This window comes from Bactrocera oleae, chromosome 2 (assembly GCF_042242935.1).
Source record: "Bactrocera oleae isolate idBacOlea1 chromosome 2, idBacOlea1, whole genome shotgun sequence".
Classification (NCBI taxonomy): domain Eukaryota; kingdom Metazoa; phylum Arthropoda; class Insecta; order Diptera; family Tephritidae; genus Bactrocera; species Bactrocera oleae.
The window spans coordinates 57,276,753-57,292,364 of NC_091536.1; the positions used below are offsets into that span (position 1 = coordinate 57,276,753).

Genomic DNA, 15,612 nt, shown 5'->3' on the forward strand with positions numbered 1-15,612 from the left:
AAGTCTGATTCAAACAAAGCTTTTCGGTTCCCTTTTATCTTTTCTTCAATATTTAGCATATAAGACAGAGTGAAATGAATGTGTCAAAAACAAAAGCTTCTCTTTTTGCTTTGCGTTTAATTTAAAAGTTGGAAATTTAATAATTATTTATTTAATTTTCGGATATCAACTTTGAGCTACCCACATTTCTTTGGATTGGGTCACATTGTTAACAGCCTGAAAATACCAATAGTTTCATGGAATTACAAAAAAAAAATGGGTGAAACCTAAATAAAAAAATTTCGACTAGAAGATTTTGTCCGTACAATAATCTACGGCAAAAATTTTACATTATATCTGTGATTTTTTTTAGGTTAAAATTTACCCATAATTTGCTCCCACAAACGATGCGATTGAAGTAATCACTTATATTGGAAAAGTGTAGTTTTGGGATTAATGCGTTTAAAGATACACTGATGAAATAGATTGCAGTACGCCTACATTTTAGAAGATTGTAACTTAAAAGATGTTTGAAATATTAACTTAAAATTATAGTATGTTACTTTTTAACGTATAAGCTATCGAAATATGACATTTTTTTTGTTTGTTTTTTATGTCCACACTAGGTGTGCTCTTTAACTACTTCGTTATTATGAACACACACTAATTCTATTACCTTTTTAACTTCGTATTATCTCTTGCCGTATTTGTTGGCGCTTTGTTCAATTTGCTTTTCGGCTGAATTGGTGTCCGCCAAAAACGAATATAGTTGACACCGATTAGTGAACCAAAATTATGTGTATCTCTATACGCATCAATACATAATTTCGACTTACAAAAATTGATATATTCAATTAACTTTGGTACAATGGCAGTAACCTCGACAATCTTTAAATACCGTCATGGCATTCCTACCGGGCCTTAATAAGCCGCAACTATCATTTCATTTTTTCTGTGGTTAGCATCAATAGCATTGGTATATCCGTGGGCATGTGACCAGTCAACACGGAGCGAGTGATGTATGTTGACGGAAAGCGAGCATTGTTGATGTTACAAAAACCGACCGAAATAGTCCGGCGAGACTGTGACTGAAGCTGATTAATCGTTGCAAAAGTCAATAGTTGGGCCGCACAAGCGAACGGCCGCCTGAGCGCACAGCTCAGCAATCCAAGCGCAACGCCAAAATCGTTTATTTCGCTAACCTGCTTCCTTGCTTCCCAACCATCCCTAGAATGACATTGACGCTAATGTGTTTTCATTGAGTTTTTTTTTTTGCATCAACGCAGCAAACTATATGTGGTTCTACAAGTGTTGAAGTGTCTACACATTAGCAAAATCGACAGCACACGCATATGTACATACATAGTTGTGTATATATTTTGACAATAAATAAATGAATGAGATACGCAAAACAAATTCTCGACTGGAAAATTGGTGTCAAATTCCGAATAGATTTGGTGCAGATAACATCAACACCAACATCAGTACATTACAAATAAGAAATACTGAGCATTTACTGTTAAACTTGTGGGCATGCTCGAATGTGTATGCGTGTGGTTTAAGCCTTCTGATGGCGTAAAAATCGCTCAAGGGTAAATACAAATTACACATGAAGTCGAAAACACGCACCACAACTCTGGGCGTTAAAGTCCGTGAGCTCGGCAGGGAAGCTTGTAGTGTAGGTGTTATTTTGTGGTAATTTATTTGCAAATAATGTGTCTGCATTAATGATACATAAAGTGTCGGACTGTTAATTGATTACTAATGTATACGGTAAGAGTTTACTGTTTATATTATATATTTTACACCATCAATACATTTATCAGAATTTCTGAGGCCTGTTGATGTTTGCTGATTTAGTATAAAATATATTTGAGATCTTCCAATATTTAAGTTATAGGTGTGTATTAATGGGAAATAAATATTTATATAATGGCTAATAAAGATCAAAATTTAGTAAAAAGCCACCATTGAATTTTCTTAACGGTACCTTTTGTTAGAAATATTCTTAAGAATTCATCACTTACCAGGAGACAACTCATGCGTTCCATCCACTTTATGTGTTTTTAGTTAAGATATAACTAGCAAACCATTGCTGGTACTGAGTAATGTAATAACACAACAATGAAGAAGTAGCTGGATAGATCGAAAAAGAAAAATGAGAAAAGTGTTGAGCCTAGATCGTTTGTAAAAGTGGCATATATTTACGTAGAAAACGGCGAGATGGCAATATTATAATCCTCAAAGCAATTATTGAGAAGAGTGATAACAAGTGTAAGTTTTACGTATTGTTAATCAAACTTAGAGCCAGTGCTGAGAGTTGAACTAAGTTAAGCTCGAGAATATTGAAAACTACAAGAACAAAAATTCTTGGTTATGTATATGTTCAAGAGCACAACACACACTGTTCAGACAAGATCTTATCTAAGTACAGGTAACTATGTCTACGCCGCTATAAAATGGAATCCAAAGCTTCTAAAAAGTATTTGAAATTTGCCGATTTCCCTGTATGTGAACTAGTATAATAGTAATAAGTCAATATAATAAAAAAAAAAACAAATGATCCAAGTAGGGATTTTTAATAATTTACTATACTACGAGTGAGTCGTGTCAAGCTGTCATGTTTTTTTTTATTCAATATTGTTTGGCATTTTATCATGGGAAGACCTACGCCTGAACAACGTTTACAAATTGTTCAACGATTACGAAGATTCACGTTCTTTAAAGAATGTGTTTCGCGCGCTTCGCACAACTTATGGTGAACATAAACGGCCTACTAAGTGTACTACTCGCAACCCATCTTGATACCCAGCATTTATTAAAACACAAAAAAAAACTCCTGAAGCAGCAATCATGCGTAGCAAAAGAGGCTGTTTCGAAAAGCTTTGTGAAGAAGCAAACATAGACCCCTGGGCAACCGCGTACAAAGTATGTATGTCAAAATTTAAAAATATGTCGCAGCAACCTAAGAACGCATCATTTATGAGGAAAATCGTCGGCGCATTATTTCCAACACTTCCTATGCTATGCGAAACGATGTTACAGAGCCCCCTCTATTAGTCACAGAAGAAGAAATATTGGCTATCGCGAAAAAAATTAAAATCTCCAAAGCGCCTGGAATAGATGGTATACCAAATAGAGCCCTAAAAGAAGCCATGACTCTGAGACCCAGTTTGTTCGCTAAAATGTACAATGCGTGTATATTGGAAGGCGTGTTTCCCGACCCGTGGAAGGTGCAGCATTTGGTTCTACTTTCAAAACCTAAAAGCCACCGGGCGAACCTTCATCTTATCGACCATTGTGCATGCTCGACACGATTGGTAAAGTGTACGAAAGCATTGTAAGAAACCGCTTGGAGGCAATCCAAAAAGCCGGGTCCGCTATTGACGCACTAAGAGAGGTCGTTGATACTGCGAAATGTGCAGTAAGTGGCACAAAAGATGGAAAGGTGGCACAAAAAAGTATTGCGCGCTAGTTACACTGGACGTGAAGAATGCGTTCAACTCCGCAAATACCGGGCAAATATAATCAAAGCTCTATACGAAACACGCGCTCCCCAATATCTCGTAAATATTATAATGAGCTATCTTAAAAATCGCATATTGTTATTCGACTCTGACGAGGGCACCCAGAGCTACGCTATCTCGAGTGGAGTACCGCAAGGCTCGGTCTTAGGTCCTCTACTATGGAACTTGATGTACGACGGGGTACTAAGAATACAGCAACCAAAAAGCGTGAAAACAATAGCGTATGCGGATGATCTCATAGTGGTAGCAGTGGCTAAACACCTAGATGACCTCAGGCTCAAATGCAACGGTTGCATAAACGGTCTGCGCCAATGGTTTGTTACCATGAGCTTAGAGCTGGCTGAGCAGAAAACGGAAGTCTTGCTCATAAGCACAAGGAAGGTGGAAGAAAGGTTATCACTCACCATAGGGGGTTGCGAGATTACTTCACAGCCGCAGCTGAAGTATCTGGGAGTAATACTAGACTCCAAATTAAAATTTAAAGAACACCTGGTGTATACTTCCGGCAAAGCAAACAAAATGTATAATGCGCTATCTAGAATGATGGCCAATAGAGTCTGAGTGCGCTCCAGCCAGCGGTTTTTAATATCAAAAGCAATGAGTTCAGTAATATTGTATGCATCACCAATATGGATACAAGCGCTAGACATAAAATCATATGCTAGACAAATAAACACAGTACATAGGCTTTCTGCAATCCGAGTAATAAGTGCTTTCCGAACGATATCAAGTGATGCTGCTGAAGTACTAGCTAGCATGCCGCCTATTGACATCCAGGGGGACGAATTCGCGCGACTGTACCAGCTGTCAGCGTTGTCTTCAGGAGTAAAAAAAGAGGAGAGAACCAAGAGCCTAACAATGTGGCAGCAACGGTGGCAAACTTCATCTAAAGGACGATGGACTCATAGACTGATTCCGGACATTTATTCGTGGATAGACAGACGACATGGGGACCTGAATTTCCACCTTAACCAAATACTGAGTGGGCACGGATGCTTTAGAAAGTATCTTTTTCAAATAAATCATGATGTTAGCCCGTATTGTCCGACGCGTACAGAGTGCATAGAAGACTCTGAACACGTATCACGTATTAGGGAAAAGTTAAAATCTACTCTCGGCGGTAGTGTAACGGTGGAAACTCTGACAACACATATGTGTCAGTGTTCTGAAAAATGGAAAGCTGTCAGCAAAGCGGCAGCTCTAACTATGACAAAACTGAGATACTTGCAACAGATTAGGAGTCAGTCAGTCCGTGCCGTAGAGGAGACTTAAATGTCCTTTTCACTCCCATGAAGTAATACTTAATCCGGTAGTTCCGTGAGAGATATATAAGATGGGAGTAGGTTAGGTTTAGTGGTACGTACAAAATACAGCTTGTGCAAGAACTGAAGCCGCTCGACCTTCCCAAGCGACATCGCTTCGCTCTATAGATTCTTTAATGGTTCCAAGAAGATCCGACGTTTGCGAGCCAAATTTTATTCAGCCATGACGCCATTTCATCCAAAAAAGACAACGGTTTGGTGTGGTTTGTGGACCGGGAACCTCAAAATGGATCACCCTTTACTAAATATACATACTAATATAATAAAGATTATTGAAAAGCTCGATAAGTAATAAACTCCAAAGAGATGTAATATTAATGATGTAAAAGGGCTCCGCTAAACAAAATTTTCTTTAGAACTGTGCTACAGTTATCAGTACTACACAAAGATGAACTATAGACAAAAGTCTAGAAATATAATTTATATGAGAGAGCGTCACTAGCATTATATTCATATGATTTGCGTTTACGCCGATTCCTTCAAAAGATGTAACATATTGGGTGACCCCTTATCTTGGATGTAAAGTATTTTCTAGTATCAAATAAAAACTATTTTTTGTGAGAAAAATTCTGAAATAATATTGTTAAGTTATCCGGGCTCTGTTCATTAAAAATTTAGAGAAAATTGCATCCTTTGATTAAGAAGAAAGTGCTGTTTCAATAATATAGTGCACAATGTCACAAATCGTTAAAAATTATGGTAAAAAACATAAGTCAAGCTTCACATTGCTTCCGTATCACTAGAAAAATTCTGAATGTGATTGCGACTAGTTACAGATATGAGAGAATGTTAGTTATACAGAAATTCAGCTGCAATAAAGAGCTAATCGTCGAGGCTGCAACAAAAGATTAATCGTCGACGAATATGGTATCTAACATCTGCGAAATCGCTATAATTGGGGCATTATTTTCGAAGGCACAAATATGGTAAATAGCGATGAAAATTAATCTAATTTTGTCAGAAAAATATGTTTTTCTTGATAACAATACGAACTTTTCAGGCTGCGTTATGTTGATGATAGTGTTATGTATACCGTAATAGGTTAACTTCTTATTTAAGACTTTCTGCAAACAGTTATTGTCTTTTACGAATTAAGTAATGAAATAAACTTTTTCCAAATTCGAAAAAACTCAAAACACCACCCGTAACGATGGTTATGGTCAACCATATATAAAATAAGCGGCGAAATCTTACTATCCCCTAAACTAAAACTACACATAAGTTCTGGGTAGGTATGTAACTTAATTATCTTTATTGAACTACATTTGGATTTTTGCATAATTATACACATTGTAGCGAGTAACAGTCATTATGCAAATATATATGTACTTATATACATAAACAACTGAGTGCAGTTGTGTGTTTTGAAACAGTGATTACTTTTAGTTACACCGGAGTGCTTAAATATATATACAGGCTTGCCAACAGCCGACCACGTGCGCACAAGCACACATGTACTCCCGGGCGTATGAGCAACATTTGATTAATTGCGATAAAACATGATTTTGGTTTTTCGCAACACACAGCTGCCGCACCACTAAAATAGAAACATTGACGACGACGCGTAATAAAAAGACATGTGGGTAATGAATAATTGTAATAATTTGTGTCCAGACATAAATCCGCGGGCAAATCGAAGGACACAATTTTCAAGGCATAAATGTAATAACGATTTTTTGTTGTTGTTGTTTTTTGTGAATTTTTCTCCCTCTTCATTGAGAAGGAAGAAAATTTTTTTGTGCACAAACTTTTACATCGCTCGATTATTAATATTAATTCTGCCGAATGTCTATTGTACTTTATTTTGTCATAAAAAGTTGCAAGTAGCTCTAAACTTTTTAATTACAAATGTGAATGTTGATTAAATTAAGTGCCAAGCATCTGGTGACGGCACTTCAACTGTGTGTGCAGTTTTCGTGCGTGTTTTTGCGTTGGTAGATATGTGTGCACTCAACTAATCAGTTTTTTGGGTTTTCTATGCCAACATCCTTGAACGTATTTTCTTTTTTCACTGTGTCAGCATGCGCTATATTTAATTAATTAGCGTAACTTGTTAAGCTATATACCATAAATACCAGCTCATTTGCAATTGTTGCTTTGAACTTGAAACTTAGCTTCGTTAAGCACAAAACATACTTCTTCCCTATCGCTACCTTTTCATTTTATCGTAGATATTTAAATATACGTATTATTAATATACCATAGGCATACGGATCAGCGGGCGTAAAAGGCAAGCTGTCGCATACAGAAATTTATCCATGCACCAACTTATAAACATACAGACCTTTCTTTGTAACCTCTACTTTGCTAGCTAAGTATCTGTTGATTATCACATGTGCCACGCTCTAAAGAATTTTATTACAACTATCTAATATGTGTTTAATTAAAAGAATCACCGTCGCCAGAGAGGCGGAGAAGAAAACTCATTACCTACTATTACATACATACATATTTCATTTAACTCACACACATTCACATTTACCATACTAACTGCGCTTGTAATGACAAAGATGCCATATTTTAATTAGCAGCATTTCAAATATTTCAACCGCTTGTTACAGTTTTCAACTATAATAATTCTTATAATTGTGTCTCAAGCGTGCGGTGTATGATAGTGACTTCTACGCAATATACACGTCGATAATAAATTTTATAATATAAAAATTTTGTGACCTATGAAAGCAAGCCGCGCTGATATTTTATAAAATCATATTCTATTTTTATATTGTTACAAAATTTAATGATTTTAATATTAGGTCTTATCAGACCCAGCATACAAAACGAACGCAGCATCTCTGTAAAAATGGGAAATTCGGATTATAAACCCACCCATTCTCCATATAACGGTTAAAAGTGCGATAAAACTATAACTAAACGAGCCGGAGACATAAAATTTTAAACCCAAGATGGTATAAGAAAACTTTGGAGAAGCCAGTGTCAAACTTGGATAATAGGCGTGGTACCCGTGAGATATATTATAGAAATTCGGAAAGAATCCTTTTCTGATAGTAGTATGTCTGTACGTCAAAAATGGGTTGAATCGGATTAATAATTACCTTAGCCCTCATATACCTAATAAAAAGATTTTCGAAATTCCGGTTGACTTTATGCCACATATATCGGTCTATATGGAAGTTATCCTAATGAAATTGAAAGACCGTCTAATAACAATGTATCGTTATGCATAAGGTATTTCCCCAGCTTTGTTCCTGGCAAGTAGCTAGAGTATGAAATGTTCAGCATTATAAAATGAATTATTTTGTTGTGTATATTAAATAGTTTCGAATAATGCTTAAATTTTCGTAAGCGAGATTAAAAAAGCTGTCAAAGCTCCACTTCAGGTTTATACTAAATTCCCCAATGAGCTCTCATATCGGTATCAAGGATTTCAGTCCCGTTAGCCTAATGTCGTTTCTGCAAAAAATCTTGGAGAGACTCATGGAACTTTACATTATAAGCAGAATATCGAGAGTAACTGTTAAAATTAAAGACCTTAAAAAGGTTGAAATGTGCAGAGTGAGGGTCTTTATGGTCAATCTTATAGTTCCAGGTACCATAATGAACCGGCGTTATAAGCTGTCTAAGTGAGATCCCTGTTAGGATCGACCATTTAACATAACCGACACCCCCACCTAAAAGCCTGTGTTAAAAATTTTGAATTTTGTTTATTATTCCTCGCTTGAAAAGATCTACTTTGGAAACTAGAGTTTGGAAGTATGTGTTGTTCGTATCAGTTTTGCTATATGTTATCTCTTGTAGTTATACCTACACGTGTATACAAATAACTATTGGACAGTTGGTCAGTAAATAGCAGTGTACCAATGAAAACATCAAAGAAGTTGACAAAATGGTTTTTAACCGCCAAAAAGAAATGATTGTCTAAAGAAATTTAAGCAATATGTTGGATATATGTATAGTTCATGATGATTTGGGTATACGAAGGCTCTGTGCAATCTGGTTTTCTTGCGAAGTCTCTATCGATCTGAAATAGTAAGGAATTGAAAAATCTGAGTAGCATTTGGATCTGTTCAACAGAAATAAACTTGAATTTTTGCATAGATTTACAGTATAATATCAACAGTATAATTAGAAGCAAAAGGAATATCGTGTTAAAAAGAGTTTTGAAAAGTTGGATCTACAATTGGTATATCGCTTTTATTAAAAGCTAAGTTGAATTATAAAATAAAAATTTTTTTTTCTTAAAAACGATACAAACTTGTCAGACTACCGCGTAAATATTAAAATCTGAAAAATTAAAAGTACCAGCGATTTTGCTTTCAAAGAGATTTATATCTAATAAATGGCTCTACACGTGTTTGTTTCAAATTTTAGAATGAAATGGCTGGTAAACAAGATAACAAAGATAGCCAGTGGATTGATTTTCACTAAAGCCTCTTGAAATTCATTTAAAGGGGCTTAAAATCAGTTGACACCATTTTCGTAGTCAAATAGGCGAATGTCCTATTAACCCTTCAGCCTTCAAAATATGTTCCGTTGTAATATTTGGGGGCAATGTGCTTCATATAACTAAGATATGATTAACGCCGAAATTTTTTGGACGCACAAACATATAGCGTCGAGAATACATGCGTTTTGAAAAACTCCCAAGCAGAATTCAAGGCGATACCTTTTTTATGGTACCCCAGAAGGAAAACTCCGAAGTAACATAGCTGTTCAAGCTTAAGGCATATTTATACCCTGAACCAGGTATATTAAGTTTTTTACGATGTTTGTAACTTCCAAAAGCAAACATCGGAGAATAAGCGCCGAGTCGATTTAGTCATTTTCGTCTGTCTGTCCGTCTGTATATATGCGAAGTAGTCCCTCAGTTTTTGATATATCTACTTGAAATTTTGCACACGTCTTTTTCTCACCAAGAATGTTCTGATTGGAGAGCTACAGCATATATCTGCCAAACAAACTGACCGATTCAACTCAAGTCTTTGTATGGAAAACTTTGGCAGGGATCATTATCCAAAGCAGTGCTATATTCTCCGAAGAAATTGTTCAGATTAGACAACTTTAACATATAGCTTTCATACTGCCCAAACGAACATAACGTTTTTTTGTTCTATCTTCAAGTTAAGCATATAGTTGACGCTCACGATATAGAAGTTGTCTACACTTAAAAATTATCAACCTTTCACTATTCCAAAACCCAACCATATTTCAAAAGATCTTAAAAAAATGCTCTTAGCTTAACAGAATAGAATAAGTGTTCTACAATACGGTCCTTGAGCCACTGTTCATAAAAGCACAGCAGTAAATATTTTAGCCAAAGAAAATGCAGAGGTTGCTCGGGCAAATGGTACCAGAAGCGTAATACGTAAAGTAGCGAAGCATAAATGTGCACACTGCTCATAAATACTTAATGCATGCAACATGTTACGTGTTGCACAAGACTAGAAAAGTAAACAGCATGTGAGATGAAACCTTGGAAAGCAAAGGAAGTGAGCAAATGACTAACAATGCGCAGGATGTGAGCAACTCTCAAGGAAAAATGCGAAAAAAGCGTGAAAGATGACAGAAGTCACACGCATACACACTAATACACATGCAAACGCGTGTTTGTGTATGTATTAAAAAGTGCAGTAAATGCTTCCAAATGTGTTTGAGTCACGCGTGGCTGCACACCTATCTCACAGCTGATCACCATCGCATGCCGCACAAGCGGCAACCAACTCCTCCTCCTTGCCACTTCGCTTCCCATTACCGCTGTGATTTATGACGTCGCTTAACGTTAGAAATTTGTCAGGATATTGCGATTGCTTGGCAAAGCACAAAGCGTGCACAAAAGCATGCGACAACGCACAGCGACAACAAACAATAGCAGCAACAGCGAAAGTGGCAGCGGCAAAAGGAGCTTGTGCATCATCTGTGGCAATTGTGCACGTCGTAAGCATTGCATGTGGCCTTACACGGCACAGCTCTCGACTGTTGCACCGTTCACGCAATGCGCGAGCTATCGAAACGAGCAACAAGCTTTGCACAGCTGCGTGCCCATATGAATCTTTCCTCTCTAAAGGCACAATTACAACTAATACATTCGCCATTTTGGATAATGTTGCATATATGGTTATGCATTTTTTGTGAATTCTAACCTCCCAGGTGCAAATATACCGTTGCGAGGCACTTTACACCATGAAGGCATTGGCCCTGAAACAACCCTATTTCTAGTTGCTCTTAGCTTTCTAGTCGTTTTCCCTTACTGGCGCAGTTTCATCTTTAATGTAACGTGTATCTGTTTATAAATTGCTTTCTTTTATGGTATACTCACGCAACACGTTACACAGGGTATAATAGTTCTGTTCACCTAAAGGTTTTTTTAATACCTAAACCTAATCGTGTTAGATATAGAATTATATATTATATATCAAAGTGATCACGGGAGGAAAGGTAAGGAAAGACATATCTAGTTTTGAGAAGTGAGCGTGACCGAGCTACGTAATAGTTTCAATGTACCACTCTCACAAACTTCTAAACCTATATTATTCACACTTATTTGGCCTATATTGCCTAAATAGTACATTTCAGGTGTGGCACCTACCATTAAAAAATGTCAAATATTAAATAAAACCTTCCTAGCCCCCAGGTGCCGAATATAAAGGCTACTGTGCGTACCGACTTCGTGGGTTTTCTGTTTTCATTCAAAATTTGAACATTTATTTAAAAACACATGTATTATTCAAAGAAATGTCCATCTGAACCTATAACATTTTCCCATATTTCTGGCAATTTGTGGATGTCATCCCAAAAACACTTTTTGATACACTGTTCTTATGTAAACCGTATTCCAGTGAAGGTATTCAGCATCGATCAGAACAAATCGTAGCCAGAAGGGGTAACGTCTGGGGTATATGGAAGGAAAAACTTCCCTGCCACTGTTTTCCAAATAGTTTTTAACCGATCGTGCAACATGAGGCCGAACGCCAATTTTAATGCTGCAATTTTGCTTTAACTTTGTAAACGTTAATTTTAAAAAGCTAAATAGAGAACTTTCTACAATAACATGGCCTAATTATAATGGTGATATTGAATTGAGTGTCTTGCATTTTAATAACATTATTACGAACTTATTTGAAAAATATGTTCCAATAGTAATTGTTAATAAAAGTAAAAGTATAAGTCCGTAGTTTTCGAAAGAGTTAAAGACGTCCTACTTAATTTAAATCTTTCCTAAAGAATAGTGCCATATATTTACTTGCCTTTGACAAGGATATTTAATTCTTCTCTTGAACAGGGTATATTTCCTTTAATATGGAAACAGTCGTTTGTAATCCCTTTGCATAAAAGTGGATTTAGGGCCAAAATTGAAAACTATAGAGGTATCGCAAAACTATCAGTTATATCTAAACTTTTTGAAGCTATCATCGCTGACAATATAGTATTTTCGTTTTCTCCGTTAATTTCCTCGTCTCAGCATGGATTTCGTAAACGGGAATCAACTCTAACAAACTTGCTTAAATTTGTAAACCATGTATCATTGGATTCTAGGGAACATAAGCATACGGATGTTATATATACAGACCTTAGCAAAGCTTTCGATAAAGTAAATGTCTCGATTCTCCTACATAAACTTGATTTGCTGGGCTTTCAGCCAACACAACGAGTGATATTTGAGGATACACCTTCAGATACAATTAATGTTTCTTCAGGTGTTCCGCAAGGTAGTCATCTTGGCCCGATTCTGATCTTGTGGTTTATTAACGATATCTCTCCAGTAATAAAATTCTCATACGCCGACGACGTAAAGCTTTTTTTCTGGATCCATTGACTGCTTCCTGATTTGTATACTAGAAAGCAAAAGAGTCAGATGGGAATCAAAAAAATTTTTATATAAAAAGCAGTTAGTAATTTTCTCTGATTTCGCCCATTCTCGCACTGTATTGTAGAAATATCAGAATAATATTAACTTCCGAATTTGTTTAAAGTCGGTAGAGTAGCTCCCCCGATATGGGTTTTTACCCAACCATGGGCGTTGCCCATTGTCAAAATTTTACTCCGGCTCCGATAAAGCTCTTTCTGGCGCAATTAATTATAGATTTATCAGACTTGAAATAGTTCTTAACAAAATCTTTATATGGGGAGTGGCCGCGGTTATCATTTGATTTCGGATGGCCAGACGGACAGACAGTCACCCGGATTTCAACTCCTCTAGTCGTCCAGACCATGAATATATATATCTTATCGATTAGTTTTAGGTGATACAAACTACCGATCTCAAGTATACCTCAGCAATGTCAAAATTAGCTCAATTAGGCCATCCTTTTTTCTGTCCCCAATGTAAATGGGTTTAAACGTTGGACCAAACCTTATATGGTTGACGTTTTCACATCAACTCATTACATTAAATTTAGTTGAGTTTGATACACGTGTTCCTTGACACCAGCATAAGTTTGGTCTTGTTGATGGTCGTAATCGTTCCATTGCTCCCCCCGTCCCAAGAGCCATTAAACGAAAACTAATATATTGCCGTAACTAAGCTCCACAATAAGATACCAGACTGTTATTTGAAATAACGAATCACATTAGGTAGTGGCATCTGCAGTAAAAAATTTGTTTGAAGTGGGCGTGGTCCCACCCTTTTATAGGTTTAATGTGCATATCTCTTAAACTGCTAAAGCTATATCAACCAAATTCACCCAAGAAAATTACTTTTAGCATCCCTATTGACAGTGTGAAAATGAATGAAATAGGATGATAACCCCGCCGGCTCTCCACATACTGCTTTTGATTAAAACTACTAAAAGTGCGATAACTCATTAAATAAGCAAGACAGAGACGTTGAGTTTTAGACATACAAGTAGATTATTACAATTAAGCTTTATAGGAGCCAAAACAAAAATTTGACGTGGCATCGCCCACCTTAAGGGGAAACCCCTATCTCGGGACCTGCTTGACCGATTTCAACCCATTTCAGTACACAACATTACTCTGACATTCCTATGTTACAGTGCAAAAATGGGCGAATTTGGATCACAATTTTAAATTCCATCTCATTTTTTCACTTTCCGGTATACAAATCAAGAAGCAACTAATACAACGGGATAAAACTTTGCACGAATAGTGTTTTTAAAGTATGCTACCTTATGACTAAAGATTGTGTAAATTAACGCAAAACTTTTCAAGCCCCTAGGTACCAAATATGTGGACCCTAGTACCTACAGTTGACATTTTAATTAAACTATCGGCCAATGGGTGAGATATTTAATGAAAATTCAGAGAGGATCTATTCCTAATAAAAGGTATGTCAAAAATGGGTTGAATCGGTCCAATACTTCCTTTGCCCCTATATACCTAACATAAAGAGTTTGGAATTTCCGGGTGACTTTATACTACAATATTTATCGGCCAACATGTGAGTTATCTCAATGAAAATTAGAGTGCGTGTTTTAATAATACCAGTGTATCTTTGAACCTAAATTGGATAAAATTGTGCGAAAACTTGACCTAGCCCCCTTATAACTAATATCAGGATTTTCCAACATCCGGCAAAATTTACTCCATATGATTGGTAATGGTATGTGAGATACATTAATGAAATCCTGGCGTTTTATTAGTTTGAGGCATGATTATAGTATATAGTATTGGCATATTGATCAAATCGGGTCAATATTACCCCCAAATACCATATATCTACTACTTATAATGGTTTTCGTTATTCTAAGAAGCTGTATGGCGAGTATGTCGATCCGTGAATATTATTTATATATAAAATTGTTTCCAAATATGTTATCGAGTATACCTGAGCAATGGCAAAATTAATTCAATTAGCCCGTAAGATTTCCTATCGCCTATATACTCGTACCCCGTTAAATGCTTTCTGTTATTCCACCTGTCTTTTAAACATTTAGTTGGTTCAGTGGACAAGTTTTCTTAAAAATAATGTGGTTTAGCACTGAATTACAATGGAATTCGGTCTATACCTTGGTCTAAACTTAATATCCCTAATAATGAAGAATGATCCTTTGGTTGACGTTTTTCACACCAACTCATAATGTTTAATTTTACCGCTTCGGTCGAGTTAATTTCACTTACATATATCCCATTAGAAGATGATTTTAATATAATTTTAACTGACGCAATGCAATATATAAAAATAACAATATTTCATCGAATAATGGGTGTTTAATTCTTTCGTAACATTTTTTAATATACATTTTTGCCAGCACCTGAATAAATATACCTTACGTTGATTCTTGAAAGTTGCAAGAGTTAAAAATAAAGTCACGCAGTTTTCATGGAATAACTCCACAAATCCACATTACTCCAATTTTGAATTTCATCTAACAGGCCAATAGTCGCTTTCTGCTTGGCAGAAGTGTATTATTTAGAATGAACCCAAGCTGAACTGATGGAGTGAATCGCATGGTACACAGATATTAAATGTACTCAAACTTATTTTAATTTCTAAAACAAACAATTCATAGTATGATATGGTATAAAAGTGATCAAACCATCACAATGCATTAAAATTTCATGAAGCCCACTCAGAATAGATTTAGGCTCAATTAAAACCATATACATATATGTCTTCTTTCCTCATAACGCCATTTTTAATTCCCTCTGTACCTCCTACTCGTAATATAAGTGGCAGTGAGCAAGTGTTGAACCAAAACACAAAGAGGATAATATCGCTTCTAATTAAATTGCTTCAATTTCCAGGTCAACAGGAGTACGAGTATATGGTATTACCAAACTGTAAATTTAATTTGGGTGGCAATCTTTAGGATGAATATCAAATTGGTGGTGCGAAATCGAGGTGTCTCCCCGAGAGCATCGAA

The 15,612-nt window shown here is 36.1% G+C and overlaps 1 long non-coding RNA gene across 2 annotated transcripts in view; it reads right to left on the reverse strand.

Annotated features, from left to right (window-relative positions):
* Positions 1–15,612, reverse strand: part of LOC118679990 (uncharacterized) — a 102,486-nt gene that overhangs the window by 19,873 nt on the left and 67,001 nt on the right. For both annotated transcript variants that reach the window (XR_004975517.2, XR_011398089.1), the window contains exons 3-4: positions 12,357–12,621; positions 2,007–2,115 (exon numbers count right to left, since the gene is read on the reverse strand). This is a non-coding gene — a long non-coding RNA (uncharacterized lncRNA). The remainder of the gene's footprint in view (positions 1–2,006; positions 2,116–12,356; positions 12,622–15,612) is intronic.